At 43.8% G+C, this 16,994-nt stretch overlaps 3 pseudogenes; all 3 read right to left on the bottom strand.

Moving 5' to 3' along the window:
• Positions 1–3,263: 3,263 nt before the first annotated feature.
• Positions 3,264–5,903, bottom strand: LOC136512646 (tubulin alpha-1 chain-like; annotated as a pseudogene).
• Positions 5,904–7,009: 1,106 nt separating this feature from the next.
• Positions 7,010–8,548, bottom strand: LOC136514193 (peroxidase 2-like; annotated as a pseudogene).
• A 279-nt stretch (positions 8,549–8,827) lies between these two features.
• On the bottom strand, positions 8,828–16,036 carry LOC136510966 (uncharacterized; annotated as a pseudogene).
• Positions 16,037–16,994: the final 958 nt, after the last annotated feature.

The raw sequence follows: 16,994 nt of genomic DNA on the forward strand, positions 1-16,994 counted from the left end.
TGCTGCCAAGTGTGTGGCTGTCTTTTTGACCAGATGTACATGATCTGAAGTATCTAATAATAGGATGTCACCACTGCAAACTTAAAATTCCCCGACGGTTCGAATTTTTTTTTGAACGGTTATTGCATAAACCGTCAGGGTAAATACAATTACCTTGACGTTTTTTAATTTCCCTGTTGAGCTAGCCCTGACAGTTATTCCTTGACGGTGTACCGTCAGGAAAATTGGATTTGCATTTGCCTGACAGTATTTTCAATTTCCCGGACGGTAATTGCACCGTCAAGGTACTGATTATTTTTTGTTATAGTCAACGACATCAAGATAGTGTTTGAAGAATGCATGCTTTACATCATCATCTGCGTGGATATTCTCATTCTCACCACGACTACATATTAACTTCTTGACTGATTCTCCTAATTAGTTGGGGGAGGTACATCCGGCGGGTACATTCATGCGCCTCTGCTAGATACAAAGCCAACTGACTCGATCACGATCGACACTGGGCGGCAGGTTTGACGCGCCCGCCTCCATCGTTCGAGCGTCCTAGCTACCCATGTGACCGTCGGTCGGGTAAGGTGGACAGATCGCCCAACTAACGGCTAAAATAGTTAAGGGGTAAACTGAACCAACTGAAATAGTTAAGGGGTGTAAATCGAACCAAACGTTTGTTTAGAGGTTTATCTGGACATTGACCAAACTTAAAAGAAGTAATCTAAACTTTTTCCAATACTTTATGAAGCTAAGCACAAAATAGATATAGAAAACACTCTTCAGGATCTTTTGCGACAATATTATGAGAGAGATGATTCCATTTAAATGACCTAACATTGCTTCTTCTGAAAAACCTTAATACTCTGTAATTTTACAATAGGCAAACATTTTTAAGGACCCTAAAGTTACATTTAGGTGACCTAATAGTAGTATAATATAGTGCAATACTAGAGGTAGACCTCGGGCGAACAATTTGCACTAGGTGAAAGACTTGCATTATCGGAGAAAGACCTCAACAACAATTTGCAAAGCTTAACAACGTTTTGGAGTAGTAAACTCAGAGCAATAATTTTGTGAGACCTATTGTGAACTTTTAAACATTGGCTTACCCAACATTTTTTGAAAAGCCAAGTGCAAACAATCTATTTGTCATGGTTATCAATTTAATTTGTTAATGAGAGAGAGCGCCAAGGTAAAAATGTTGAACCATAATAATACAAATGGGGAAAAGGACAGGGTATAATAGGCCCCAGCAACTTCAAACTAGTTCTAGACATAATTACATTAAAGCATCTTCAATGGAAGAGAACCGGAAATTCGAAATCGGGAATACATTCCTCAAACACGTTTGCCACAAAGATCCACTCAAGCGCTGCTCAAAGCAGGTACTTCAATTGACAAGGACCAACTGGAGAGAGAAATTCACATAAGCCCGTTGGATAGGTAAACGCAACTATGCAAGCAAGTATTAGTTCAACTTTTTTAGTGCCTCAATACTTCATGTATAAATTATAGTATCTGAATTTACACCCAAACTCACATCACACGCACACACATTGTACATATGCAAGGTCTACCACACCTATACCTAAAGAAGATCATCAGACTCTAAGTGTGATGGACACGATATTTTAACACACATAGCTGAGAGGTATCTGGATCATCAAATTCCAAATGTGACGGACACGGCACCTTGACCACTTTAAAACATCGAAGAAAATGAGGAAAAACTCTGGTGCGAAAATCTGTGTCGAGCAAACCTAGGCCTTGGTGTTCCATTGAGCAAACCCCACTACTGAGCCATCGGCTTGTTCGCAAGTAATAGTTCAATTGACAAGGACCAACTGGACAGAGAATGGGTATTCTCATCCGCCTGCTGGATAGGTAAACGCACGCTGTTTTATAGGTACGATTATATTTACATAAATAAAAGCCTAAGATGTAACCTGCATCCACTACATTATATATTGCCAACTTGGTTTTTTCTACTCTATTCGGCCTGCATTCTAAAAATAAAGGTATCGAAGGTTTAAAAATTATTCTAAATTATAAGTTATTCTGGATGCCCAGTGACATGTATGGATGATTTCCTTCATTTCCTATCCATAATGCATACCTTTCACACACTTTATTGCCCAAAATAGTTCATGTAAATTGTAGCGAAAATCAATGACATGCATGCCTATTTTTTTTAAAAAAAATTGTGTCAAATGAACCAGCTAATTAGTGAGAGGCAAATTATTTGATGCTAAAATTACTTAGATAGCTTGTATTTAAAAAAAAAAGTAGAGCTGCACTACTAAATCTCACCCAGCATGGCCATGTTCGTTTCGCTAAAAAGTCAGGCTAAAAAGTACTGTTCGCTAATTTATTGTGAGAGAAAAACAATGTACCATGACTGATAAATTCAAACGAACATGGATTACTTCTGATCTGAATTGTTACTATGTATCTAGTCATAATGAACATTTAGGTGCATCTAGAAAAGCGAGATAACTTGTAGGCAAGCCACAAAATAATTGCACTACTAGATCTCAGCGTGCGTACTCTCCATTTCAAATTGTTACTATATATATAGTCATAATGAATATCTAGGTGCATCTAGAAAAGTCAGATCAACGAAGTAATTAAATTAATAACTTATATAGGAAAGCCACAAAGTAATACTCCCTCAATTCCAAATTATAATGATATTGTTAGATACATGCGTCTAGACATAGCGTACATCTAGATACACAAAAATAATGTATCTAGAAAAGCTCAAAATATCTTATAATTTGGGATATCTAGAATTTTGAAAAGCTAAAATATCTCATAATTTTGGGATGTAGGGAGTAACTTAGATAGCAAAGCCAGATCAACTTATATTTAGAAAAAGTAGTAGTACCAAGCACTACTACCCACCGAGTAACCATGCAGGCAATAAGCTTGCAGACCAGAAGCAGCAGCAGCTAGCAGCTGTTCTACGCTAGCATAAAGCATCCCCAAGGTCCATTCGACCGGAGACAAACATTCACCTATGTGACCAAACTGAAGACAAGAAAGACCACAGTAAAAAAAATGAGGTACCACAAGCTAACATTTTTCAGACCATAACAACGCTCATAATAACCCAGTAGCAAAGCAGGAAATTTAACATTCAAGTCTTACAACATCAGGTGTTGTAGATCACACACAATCGACAGATAGTTCAAACCAACACATAGCATGGTAGATCACAAAGCTCACAGGATAATAGCATCAGACGGGCCAAAAGCAGCAGCACCAATAGTCTAGTACTCATCACCGTCGTCCCCGTCCTCACCCTCGTCAAACTCAGCACCAACCTCCTCATAATCCTTCTCAAGCGCAGTCAGGTCCTCACGGGCCTCAGAGAACTCACCCTCCTCCATGCCCTCACCCACGTACCAGTGAACAAAGGCTCGCTTGGCGTACATAAGGTCGAACTTGTGATCAATGTGTGAGAACACCTCCACCACGCTGGTGGAGTTGGATATCATGCACACAGCACGCTGTACCTTGGCCAGGTCGCCACCAGGCACCACACTAGGGGGCTGGTAGTTGATGCCACACTTGAACCCAGTCGGGCACCAGTCCACAAACTAGATGGTGCGCTTTGTCTTGATGGTGGCCACAGCAGCATTCACATCCTTGGGCACCACATCTCCACAGTACATGAGGCAGCAGGCCATGTACTTGCCATGGCGGGGTCACACTTGGCCATCATGGAAGATGGTTCAAAGGCGCTGTTGGTGATTTCAGCCACGGACAGCTGCTCATGGTAGGCCTTCTCAGCAGAGATCACTGGGGCATAGGATGAAAGCATGAAGTGGATCCTCGGGTATGGCACCAGGTTGGTCTGGAACTCATTCACATCAACGTTCAGAGCGCCATCAAACCTCAGGGAGGCAGTCAAAGATGAGATGACCTGCAGCAGAATAGTGTAACAGGAACACAATTAGTTTTGGAGACAGGCTCAGATGCTCCAGTTTCAAGACAACACAATGATAATGGATTAAGGGAGTGTTTAGATCCCAGGGCTAAAAATTAGCCCATCTTGTCATAATGGGATAAACATGGGCTGGTAAGAGCTAATGAGCTCTAACCACCCATTAGCTTTTATTAGCCCATAATTAGTCCATGTTTAGCACTTCTGTTTGGCATCCAAAACCCATGGCTAATTGTTAGCCCATAGGATCAAACCACCCCCTAAAAGATACGTACCTGAGACACAAGCCTGTTGAGGTTGGTGTAGGTTGGTCGCTCAATGTCAAGGGAGCGGCGGCAGATGTCATAGATTGCCTCATTGTCAAGCAGCACGACAACATCAGTGTGCTCAAGGAGTGAGTGGGTGGACAGGACGCTGTTGTATGGCTCAACCACCGAGGTGGACACCTGAGGAGAAGGGTACACAGTGAACCCAAGCTTGGACTTCTTGCCATAGTCAACAGACAGACGCTCAAGGAGGAGAGAACCAAGGCCAGAGCCAGTTCCTCCACCAACTGCATTGAAGACAAGGAAACCCTGGAGACCAGTGCAGTTGTCAGCAAGCTTCCTGATGCGGTCAAGGCACAGGTCAACAATCTCCTTGCCAACTGCAAGACAAGCAACCATCGAAGTTAAGTCAAATGTTCATTATAGAATGCACAACTGGATAATGCCCTTGAAGATCATATTACTTACTGGTATAGTGACCACGGGCAAAGTTGTTGGCAGCATCCTCCTTGCCACTGATGAGTTGCTCAGGGTGGAAGAGCTGGCGGTAAGTGCCAGTCCTCACCTCATCAATCACAGTGGGCTCGAGATCAACAAACACGGCACGGGGGACATGCTTCCCAGCACCAGTCTCACTGAAGAAGGTGTTGAAAGCATCATCACCTCCTCCAACGGTCTTATCACTGGGCATCTGACCATCAGCCTGAATCGAACATACAGAACAGAGTTAGGTACTTAGGTATGGAAACCACAATAACAATTCAACTGCAGGAATCTAGAAGTAGAAATTTACAACAAATTTGCAACAGATCAGAAACAAGCTAATGTCACAACAACACATTCAGAAACAAATTATATGAACAATCATGAAGAACATCCAGACAGGGCACACTCAAAAGTATACATTCTACTGCTATTAGATCTGTTTATGCATGATGTGCAACCAAAACGTGGACAAATGGCAGAACTGAATGACAAGGTAAGCCAACAGGTAGACAAAATTATTAGATCACATTAGCTTCAAGCATCCTGTCTTCTGTTGATCAATCATATATTGCTAACATTTTACACACATACTTGAAACCATGACTGCCTACATAATCCTATAAACGACTAGATCCAGCCCAAATCAAACAGATTTGAGGCAAATCTTAAATTAAGACAACCTAACTGACTCGTTCCATACAGTTCAAATTTATGTTGCGGTATTAACAGATCTAATGTAAATCAATCTAGAAATGTGAATAGAACAGTTACGAACAAATACATGGCCAACGTAACTAAAATTAACTGATCCAAACTAGGAGATCTATATAATACAATATAAATAAATCGAACCAAAGGAACTGTGCCTTTCAAATAAAGAGCTACATTGTTCCGATCTAACGAAGGATACGACGAACCAACCAAGATGAACAACAATTACGCGAACAGAACTTTTGCAGTTATCAGATCCGCACAAAGTACAACTCATTTTAAATATAATTTGCCCCCACCACTCAGATCCACCAAATCTGGAGCACAAAACCCCCAAGAACACAGAGATCCAACACATATCCACAGCTACAGAGCAAGAACAGAAGGGGAAATGAACGGATCCGTACCTGAATGCCATGCTCGAGGCAGTAAAGCTCCCAGCACGCGTTTCCAACCTGGATACCGGCCTAGCCGATGTGGATCGAGATGCACTCCCTCATGGTGCCGTCGGTAGGGTGGAGCGGCGGCGGGAAATGGGAGGAGGGGTAAAAAGCATTGGGTCGCAGAGAGAGGCGAGTACGAAGACGCCTTCCTCTGCGGTGCTCAGCTAGGGTTTCAGAATCTTTCCACTCGGCTCGCTTTATAGAGCGGGACGACAGCCTAGTCCAAGATTTTTTTTACACGCGATTAGAAGTGCAGGTGAAGAGTAAACATCCGTTGCCGTTGGTGCGATTTGGAGGGGCAGGCATGGACGCGTGGCAGGGCCAGCGGGCCAGCGCCTAGTGGGCTAGGGGCCACAAAACTGCTGCCGTGGTGGCGCTGCCCCGGCCCAGCCGGGCAGCCATTAGCGTTTGCAATGATCAAACTTAGAGCTTCCAACGATCTAATAATACATACATTCTCACAATTTCAAAGAATGACACGAGAATGATTTGCGCCAACATCATAATAGGTAATTCTAAAAAAAACATCATAATAGGTAAAAAAAGGGAAATATACAAAATAAAAAGTTAGCCCTATGTTTGATACTTAATTGTCTTTATCCGAGTTCATATGAAAAAAGTTATGAATTGTTTTTTGATAAAACTATTTTTAGAGACAGACATCTTAAGATGTCTACGTCTAAAAATCGATATTTAGAGATGGACGTTTAAAATGGCCACCTTTGTTCATAGTGATTTTAGAGGCGATTACCTTAGGACGTTTGCCACTTTAAAAGATATTTAGAGGCGTGCATTTGTTGGAATGTTTCCTAGCCATTTACACAGACAAACTCTAGATGTGTTCTCCTCTATATATTAATCAGAGAGGTTGCCTTCTATAATCGTTTTTGTGATAGTGTTTATTGCCGGTCTAAGAGAGACCAATTAAATTAAAGTCGAGAGAAACTCTTGTACACATATGACGTTATTGACAGCATAGAAATTATACGTTTTTAGAAACGCATATACAAGTGGTGTAAAGATACCTTTCGCATTTGCTTCCCAACAACGGGAAAAAGGGTAAATACAATTCTCACAATTTCAAAGAATGCACAAGAATGATTTACGCAAACATCATAATAAAAACAGGTTAAAAAATCAATCAAATTGAATGAGAGTCTTCATCAATAGCCTTTGCCATTGACCCTCCGGCAGTTCTTTCTGATCTCTCCATCCTTTCAGCGGGGTGATGGTGCCCATCTTAATCATGGATGCCACAAAGTTCGTGAAGAAATCCTTTTGGTTGCTCGCGAACCGGTGAACAACGGGTGCAGTGGTTGTCGGCGCCGTAGGGTCAGATAGCATGACCTGGTCGGACGGCAGCTGCGCTTGACTGTGCAAGAGGTTGCCATAATACTTGTTGTCAAACACGGTGCGTGTAACTTGGTCCAGGTTCTCTAGTGCACCCTGTGGTTGCCCCGCCGAACAGTTGTGACGCGTGAACTGGCACTGGACTAGTGCGCTCCTGCAGTAGAAATTTGTTATTCATATCATCAGTGTGCACACGCCGTGTGAAAACTTGGCAAGTTTGAACTGTACGTACAAATTATATATTGCTGAAATGTACTATGAATTATTCAGTATGTATGTAGTTACCTTGGAGGGCGACGAGATCAGCGTTGTCCATGTTGACGTTTCCGAACTTCTCCTGGAGCTTGGCAAGGGAGTCGAAAGGGCTGGGAAGGTTGTTAGCGCTTTGGACGTTGGTCGTCGTGCCGTCTCGGCGGCCAAGAAGCACCCTCCAGCGTGGTCCTCCAGCCTGCGCCCAGTTCGTCCGTGCACGATTCTTTTCGTCTGGCTTAGATCGTAAGTTTTTTCACTCTTTCTCCATCACATCAAATTTTAGGATATATGGAGTATTAAATGTAGATAAAAAAATAATTAATTACACAATTTGATTGTAAATTACGAGACGAATCTTTTGAGCATAGTTAGGCCATGATTGAACAATAATTGTCAAATACAAACGAAAGTGCTACAGTGCCCAATACTAATTCCTAACCTCAATCTAAACAAGGCCTCAGTTGAGTTTAGGCGAGAAGCTAGAGGTATAGTTTCAATGCAAGAGGATATAGAGGGATCGGAGACGCTTACGATCAGTTCAACGGAGATCTCGGCTGCGAGGGCAAGGATATCAGCGCAGGAGACGATGCCCGGGCAGGCTTCCTCCAGCGCGCGCTTGATGCCGTCGACCACCGGGAAGCCGCGCGCCGAGTTGTTGTTCGCTGGCACGTGCTTCTCCGTCTGGATCGCCGGGAGATCGTCGTCCAGAAGAAGGGAGCCATCGCAACCCTGAGAGCCAACATTATTAGACGTTCAATCATATGTCAGATGATGCAAGTCATCTAGGTGTGCCGGGCGCGTACATGCGTAACATTCTACACGAACACTATTGATGTGATCAGCTCACGTACGTTGACGAAGCAGTCATGGAAGTGGAGGCGGATGAGACTGGCCGGGATGCGCGGGTCGGAGACGCGCGCGTCCTGGATGACGCGACGGACGGGGGCGCCGGGGCACGACTCGTCGTAGAACGCGGAGCTCAGCGCCGCGCTGGCACTCGGAGAGTGGCCACGGGCGGCTCCAGCCAGGGCGAGCAGGAGAGCGCAGTGCGCGGCTAATAACATCCACGCCGGAGACGAGATGCGAGAGGAAGCCGCCATGCGCACGCACTTGCACGACGCCGATCGAGCTGCTACGATATCACTGGAGAGGGGCAGAGGGCTAGCTGCTCGCTACTCTGACAGCGTCGTCTCGTAGGTGCTGTGGGTCATGGGCGGATTTAATGGTATTCCTGGGTATTCCCGGGAATACCCAACTTTTTTTTGTACAAGTTTTAGTATATATGTGTGTATATTCATATATATATAAATGTATAATGGTGTATTTCTATGATATTTTCGCTATTTTGGCCCAACATGGCCTAACAAACAACCTATCTCCTAAACTCCACCTCGCAGCACGGCCCATGAGGCCTCTCTGGATCTCCATTCCAATTTCCACCGCGGCACCCCTTCACCAGTTCTCCAGCTGACCGGCAGCACGGGAAATCGAAATCCCGAGACCGAGAGCCCCTGCGCTGCCACCTTGTCCGCCTCCCCTGTCCCCTCCCGTTTGAAACTCTGAAACCGGCGAACCCTAGGCGAACGAATCGACGGTGGGTAGCGCCGCAGCGGCGAATCGGCACGGCACACCGGCACCAGGCACGGGCGCACGGCGCGGCTGGCCGCGCGGGCTGTAGACACCGGCGGGCGGCAGGCGGGGCCGCGGGTGGCTGGCCGGCGGGGGGACAGCGGGCGGGGGGCTGGGCTACAAGTGAGGACTGAGGCCCCAGGATCTTCGACTTTGAGCTGTCCAGTCCAACTAGGACTTCATTGCTTTGCACATCAACTTCAATTAACCCTTGTGGCATTTGCTAAGGAAAACCCAGACTGTGTTTGGTTCTTTGATCAAGTTAGATTTCTATTGAACCTAATTGGGAATTCTTGAAAGAAGATACAAATGCTTCGAGTAGCACAGGCTTAGAGAACTGTAGAAGCTCTAGAATTGGGTAACATTGAAACTGGAAAAAGGTTTGAATCAAGAAATAGGTTTGGGGAGGCCTGAAGATAGTCGTTGGGGATCTCACTGTAAAACTGTTATGCATCTTGTAGCTTTGTATCCTTCAATTCGGAAAGTTCTCATAATGGTTGGCAATGATCGCTCTCAAAAAACTGAGTGTTCACATGCACAAACAATGCTGACAATATTTAATTCATATGAGTTTGTTTTCATGGCACACTTGATGCAAACAATACTAGGGTTCACGGCGGACTTGAATCAAGATATTGTCAATGCAGTAGAACCCATTTCTTTGACCAAGATGCAAATGTACGCTGGGCGGGAGGATGTTGGGTGGGAGGATTTACTTAAAGAAGTGGACTCATTTTGTGTCAAGAATAAAATCAAAATACCTTATATGGACACATTCTACAAGCCTATTGGAAGAGATAGGAGGTTCTTTATCAAGATTAAGAATCTCCATCGTTTCCGTGTTGACATGTTCTTGAGTGTCATTGATAGGCAGCTTCTGGAGCTTAATGAAAGGTTTGATGAGGTAAACACAGAATTGCTTATTTGCATGGCTTCATTTAGTCCTATCGATTCATTTGCTGCTTTTGACAAAGACAAATTGGTTAAGCTTGCTAGATTTTATCGTAATGATTTCTCAAGCTTAGAGTTGCTCCATCTTCCCGCTCAACTCAATTTGTACATTACTGACATGCGCAATGATGAAAGGTTTAGAAATGTGAGAAGTCTTGCTGAGCTTTCCATTAAACTTGTTGAAACAAAAAAACATGAAAAACATAAAGTTGTTTATAGGCTTCTCAAATTGGTGCTAGTGCTTCCGGTAGCAGCTATAAGTATTGAAAGAGTATTTTCTGTCATGAATTATGTCAAGAACAAATTGAGAAATAAGATTGGGGATCAATACTTGAATGATTGCTTGGTTACATTTATTGAGCGGGAGTTCTCTCTACAAGTTAAGGACAAAGACATCACCCAATCGCTTCCAAACCATGAAGAATCACAAGATTAAAGCAATATTATAATATTTTGTAAGTTCTCTTTATTACTTATTAATTTGTTTCATGCATATCTTAAAGCTGATTAGCTGAATAATTTGTTATTTAATTATTTTTGTGACTTCAATTATCGGTAATTATACTACTCTGAGTTATATTTTAAACCTATGGATTGGAAGAAAAAAATTATGTGGAAGTGGAAATACCCAAGTTTTAAATCTTAGCTCTGTTAGGGTTCTGTGGATCGACTAGGGTAGATCTAGGCGGATGACACTACACCGAGAGGGAGATAGGGTAAGGGTGCTGGTGTTGAACCTGAGCCCTCGGAGGGAGTCGCGGTTCAGCTGGCCATCTCAGCTTCGGTGATGGAGGCAGCACACGGGCAGCGACGGGTGGAGTAGAGGTTGCCCGGACGTCGATGCAGTGCAGACGGACGACGTAGCAGTGACGACGGCGAAGTCAGCGAAGCTTCCCGTCGCTGGCTGCACGCCCTCTTAGATCGGTCTAGGGTTTGTCGGTGGGGTTTGCGGCTCACGGTGAACCTCGTACCTCGAGCCGCCGGCCCCCCACCTCTTTATATAGCGTAGTGCGACGGGGGCCCACCAACCATGTAGGGTTGGGCGCCCCTGATCAGGGCGCGTGACCAAGGCCCAATAGGCCGTTGGGCTTATTGGTTGGGAGATCAATCTAACATTCTCCCCCTTGATCTCACTATTACTTTCATCTTTCAACTTTAAACTTCAATCCTTTTATCCTTACTCATTTCTTCATAGATGATGCATAGAGCATGTTTCATCGTCACGGTCAATCGCCGATAGATTTAACAGCTACAATGCACGTCTCTGATCTGAAATGGTTACTTTAACTTTTGGGCCCTTTATAGTCCAGGAATCGTAGGCTTTCCCTTAAACCCATGCCGGCTACATGTTCTCTGAACACGTTGGGTGGTAAGCCTTTTGTAAGCGGATCCGCGAGCATCTTTTCGGTACTTATATGCTCAAGACTTATCATTTGATCCCGGACTTTATCCTTCACAACATAATACTTTATGTCAATGTGTTTGGCAGCACCACTTGACCTATTGTTGTGAGCATACTGTACTGCTGGATTATTATCGCAGTATAACTTCAGTGGTCTATTGATGTCGTCAACCACCTTCAAACCGGGTATGAACTTCTTTAACCAGTTCACCTGCCCCGTTGCCTCATAACACGCTACAAACTCGGCATACATTGTGGACGATGTAGTGACGTTTGCTTTGAGCTTTTCCATGAAATAGCTCCCCCTGCGAGAGTGAACACAATCCAGACGTGTATTTTCTATTATCTCCCGCATAATCAGAATCTGAATATCCCACTATATGGAGTGAATCAGATCTTCTATACGTCATCATGAGGCCTTTCGTTCCTTGCAAATAACGCAAGACTTTCTTTACCAATTTCCAGTGTTCTATTCTAGGATTGCTCTAGAATCTGCCAAGTAACCCGGTAACAAATGCCAAGTCAGGGCACGTACACACTTGAGCATATTGCAAGCTTCCGACAGCTGAAGCATATGGAACCACTTTCATTTGATCGATCTCATATTGGTTCCTGGGGCATTGAAAATCCCCATATCTGTCGCCCTTGACTATAGGAGCAGGTGAGGGACTACATTTGTGCATACTGAATTTCTTTAAGACTTTTTCTATGTATGCCTTTTGTGACAGTCCTAATACCCCTTTTCTTCTATCTCGATGAATCTCGATCCCTAGAACGAACGAAGTTTCACCAAGATCTTTCATATCAAATTTTGAGGACAAAAACTTCTTTGTCTCCAGTAGTAGACTGACATCACTACTAGCAAGTAAGATATCATCCACATACAGGACAAGGAAGATAAACTTCCCATTCTTAAACTTTGCGTAGACACAATTGTCCTCAACATTATCTTTAAACCCAAAATTCTTTATTGTCTGATCAAACTTCAAGTACCACTGTCTTGAAGCTTGTTTTAATCCATAAATGGATTTCTTTAGGCGGCATCCCAAACGTTCTTTTCCTTCCATGACAAAACCTTTCGGTTGTGCCATGTAAACATTTTCCTCTAAGTCTCCGTTGAGAAATGCCGTCTTTACATCCATCTGATGTAATTCCAAATTGTAATGTGCCACTAATGCCATTATGATTCTGAAGGAATCCTTACATGAGACTGGAGAAAAGGTCTCATTGTAATCAATCCCTTCTCTTTGTGTAAAGCCTTTTGCCACAAGTCGGGCTTTATATCTCTCTATATTCCCTTGAGAGTCAAGTTTTGTTTTGTAGACCCATTTACAGCCTACTGTTTTGGCTCCTTTAGGAATTATCTCCAAATCCCAAACTTTATTTGCATTCATTGATCTCATCTCATCTTCCATGGCCTCAAGCCACTTTGATGAATGATCACTTTTCATGGCTTCTTCAAATGAGGTGGGATCATCCTCCATTTGAAATTCTTTAGTGTTGTACACTTCATAATCAGCAGGAATAGCTGATTTTCTAACTCTTTGAGACCTTCTAGGGGCCTCCTCATTTGGCACATTTTCTGTTTGAGGCTGTTGTTGCTCCCCCTCATGTGTGGCAATAGGTTCTATAGGATCCTGAGGGACAGGTTCCTCATCATCATTCATTGTTGTCACAGGCGGGATAACAACAGGTGCTGGCACCACAGTGTCTTGTACTGTCGGTGCAGCAATAGCAGGTAGTGAGAAAAATGGCTCATGAATTATTGGAGTGGGTGCATACACCCGCTTCTCTTCAAGGTCAATTTCTCGAGCTACCATGCTCCCCCTAATCATTTCATCCTCTAGGAAGACAGCGTGTCTCGTTTCCACAAACTTTGTATGTCTGTTAGGATAGTAGAAACAAAAACCTTTTGACTTTTCTCGGTAGCTAATGAAATGGCAACTCACTGTTTTGGGATCTAGCTTCCCAATGTTTGGGTTAAAAACTTTAGCCTCAGCAGGGCTCCCCCACACACGCAAGTGGTTAAGTGAGGGTACTCTTCCTGTCCACAACTCATACGGTGTTTTGGGCACCGACTTACTTGGTACTCTATTGAGAATATGAATGGCGGTTTTTAACGCCTCCATCCACAGACTCATCGGTAAAGTGGAGTAACTTATCATACTACGTACCATATCCATTAGGGTACGGTTACGCCTTTCAGCTACTCCATTCTGCTGAGGTTCGCCCGGTGTTGAATACTGTGCGACTATACCATTCTCCTATAAGAACCTTGCAAAAGGTCCAGGAACTTGTCCATATGGGGTATGCCGACCGTAGTACTCTCCCCCACGGTCAGACCTGACTATCTTAATCTTTAAATCATGTTGATTTTCAACTTCTGCTTTAAATATTTTGAATTTATCCAACGCTTCTGTTCTTTCTTTAATTGGATAAATATAGCCAAAGCGAGAGTAATCGTCTGTGAATGTTATGAATAAATCATAACCATCCACACTTTTCATAGGAAAAGGACCACATATGTCTGTGTGAATAATCTGTAGAATTCATGCGCTTCGTTTGGCATCTTTCTTAATTTTCTTTACATACTTTCCTTTTATGCAATCTCTACATTGTTCTAAATTTGAGAGCTCTAATGGAGGAAGAATATTATTCTTAACTAGTCTTTCTATTCTCCCCCTCGAAATATGGCCTAAACGACAGTGCCATAATTTCAACAACGCATCGTGAGCTCTCTTTCATTTTCTGTTTGCATTGTTCGATGAGGATACATTCTCATTCACATCACATACGGAATTCACATTTTCACGAAGTGATAACAAATAAAGCTCGTCTTGTCGGAAGGCAAGACCAACACATTTATTATTAAACAATATCTGACATTTGCCATTTCCAAAATGGCAATCATAACCATCATGGTCCAATTTTGATACACTAATCAAGTTTCTTTGCAAAGAAAGTACATAAAGAACATCTCTAAGAAAAAGTATGAAGCCATCTGGAAGCTCTAGAGGAAGATCTCCAACAGCCTCAACATCTGCTTGTACTCCATTTGCGACTTTAATGAAACTTTCGCTTCTTTGCAAAGTTCTCATCGAACGGAATCCCTGTAATGAATTAGCAACATGAATAGTTGCACCTGAATCAATCCACCAAGTAGATTTTGAAAACTTTACATACAAGGATTCATTTACGAATGTAATAATGTTCTCACCTTTATTTTTCATTATCATCTTTAGGAAATCGGGATAATTCTTCTTATAATATCCCGTCTTCTTACAATGGAGACACTGATCTTTTTCCACTGGGAATTGCTTGTTCTGAGACTATTGCATGGGACCCTTTCCAGATGACTTGGAGGAAGAGTTGTTATTATAGTTCTTTTTCTTATCTTTTAGGTAGTTGACAGTACCACCCTGTGAAACTTTTATTCTTTCCTCCTCCTGCACACACATGGCTATGAGCTTTTCTAAATCCCATTTTTCAGGCTGTATGTTGTAATTAACAACAAAGGTGTCAAATTCTTTGGGCAAAGAAGCAAAAATCAAATGAATAAGAAATTCATCCTTGAGTGCCGAATTCATTGGTTTGAGCTTAGATGCCAAATTGCTCATTCTCAGTATGTGCTCTCTAATGCCACTGTCGCCACCAGAGTATCTTTCTGTGACCAGCTGCTTGATCAGCTGGGTTGCATATGTCTTTGAAGAGCCAGTGAACTAACTCTTTATTCTTTCTAGGTACTCTGTGACCGTGTCACAGTCTGAAATTGAGCCCACAATAGCAGGCTCAATCGTGTTCTTTATCACTGCCAAACACTTCTTGTTGGCAGTGACCTATTTCCTATGCTCAAGGTCATAGGACATCTTTACGGGAGCAAAATCCCGCTCTCTGTTCTGCCATGCAGCATCAGTCTCATCTGTCTCCCTTACCGGTGCCACAGGTTCTCTGGGGCATGGTGTGGTGACAACCCAGTCCACCTCAGCGAGGATGAAAGCCAGGTCTATCTTTTTCTTCCACTCAATATAGTTATCACCTTTTAGAGTGGGGATCTCTTTGATACAACTCATCAAGTTGTATCCTCCTGAAAACACAATTCAAATAGTGTGAGAACACAAAAAATAGCAACAACAATTGCATGCCTTAGTTTAACGTTGGTCAAAATTAAAACATATAATTGTTTTCTACACTAATTCTACATCACCGTTGAGCAGAAATAGAATTAATGTATGACAAAAACATTATAATATTGCCATTAATCAACGTTGGTCAGAATAACAACAATATTATAATCAATTTAAAACATATCCATTTTCAAAATTAAATTCTCCCGTTGGTTCGAATTTAATAATGAAAATTACATCTTTAAATATGCAGCGGAAAACATTAACATTCAATAATCATTTTCCTATTTTCCAGAAGCAACTTTACTATTTACTGAACAAAAAATATCGTTGGATAAATTTTGTACAGAAAATTATCATAAAAATTCAATTCAAATTGTTTTCTGGAAAATAAGAAAATAAAAAACTGTGACTGTACTATTTGTTTGGCCATTTCGGCCCGATCCAGCAACAGTGCGCGCGGCCCAGCGAATGCGGCCCATGGCCTGCTTCACGCGCGCGCTCGAGCTCTCCTGGCCCAGCTGCCCGCGGCCCAGCCGCGTGGCGCGTGCTCCCCCGTGCCTAGGCCGCAACCTGGGCCTGGGCCGGGAATTTGGCCCCACGCCCTATCCCGCCTGGGCTGCGGCGCTGGCCCGATCATCTCCGTCCGTCCATCCAGATCGAACGGTGGAGCGCACAGCTCGGGGCATCAAAACCCCGGCCGGCCGCGCCTCCCTCAACCCTAGCTTCATTCTGTCTTCCCCTTCTCTCTCTTCGCGCCGCGCACCAGAGCCACAGCGGAGCCGGCCATGGTGGCCGGAAGGAAAAGGAAGTACGGCGCCGTCGCGGGCCCCCTCGCCGGTGCGCGCGCTCCCCTTTAGGTGAGCACGCCGCCGTCGAGAGGCCTCACGTTGGTGCCCTGAGCGCATCCGCCGGCCGGATCTCGGCTCTGTCCCGCGCGCCGTTCGGGAGCGACGCCGCGGTCTCCTTTCCGCGCGGTGCCTATGCCACCGGCGGTGGGTAAAAGCCCAGGTAGGCTTCCTTTTTAGGGTTAGGGTTTGCTTTTCCGATTTGAAATCGGTTCTTTTCTTTCTCAGTCAGTCACCGAGCGGGCGCCGGATCCCGGCGAGCTGTACCCCCGGCCGGCCTATCTTTTCCCCACGCGCCGGCGTGACTGCAGTGCCGCGCAACTGCGAGGTGGGCCACCCTCTTCCCTTTCTTCCCCTTCCTGGGTTAGGGTTAGGGTTTGGATGGCCACTGTTTTCTTTTCCCTGATTTGAGTTCTTCTCGGGTAACTGTTCTTTTCTTTTCCCGAACCCAATCTGATTTAGGGTTAGGGTTCGATGTTGAGACCATGTCTCAGTCTGTTCGCACTTTTCCCATACCCGATTGAGGGTTAGGGTTCGATTTCTTTCTTTCCCCGATCTAGATCTACCGCTAGAAAGGCTCCGGTATCATTGT

The sequence above is a fragment of the Miscanthus floridulus genome, chromosome 16 (genome assembly GCF_019320115.1).
Source record: "Miscanthus floridulus cultivar M001 chromosome 16, ASM1932011v1, whole genome shotgun sequence".
Lineage (NCBI taxonomy): Eukaryota > Viridiplantae > Streptophyta > Magnoliopsida > Poales > Poaceae > Miscanthus > Miscanthus floridulus.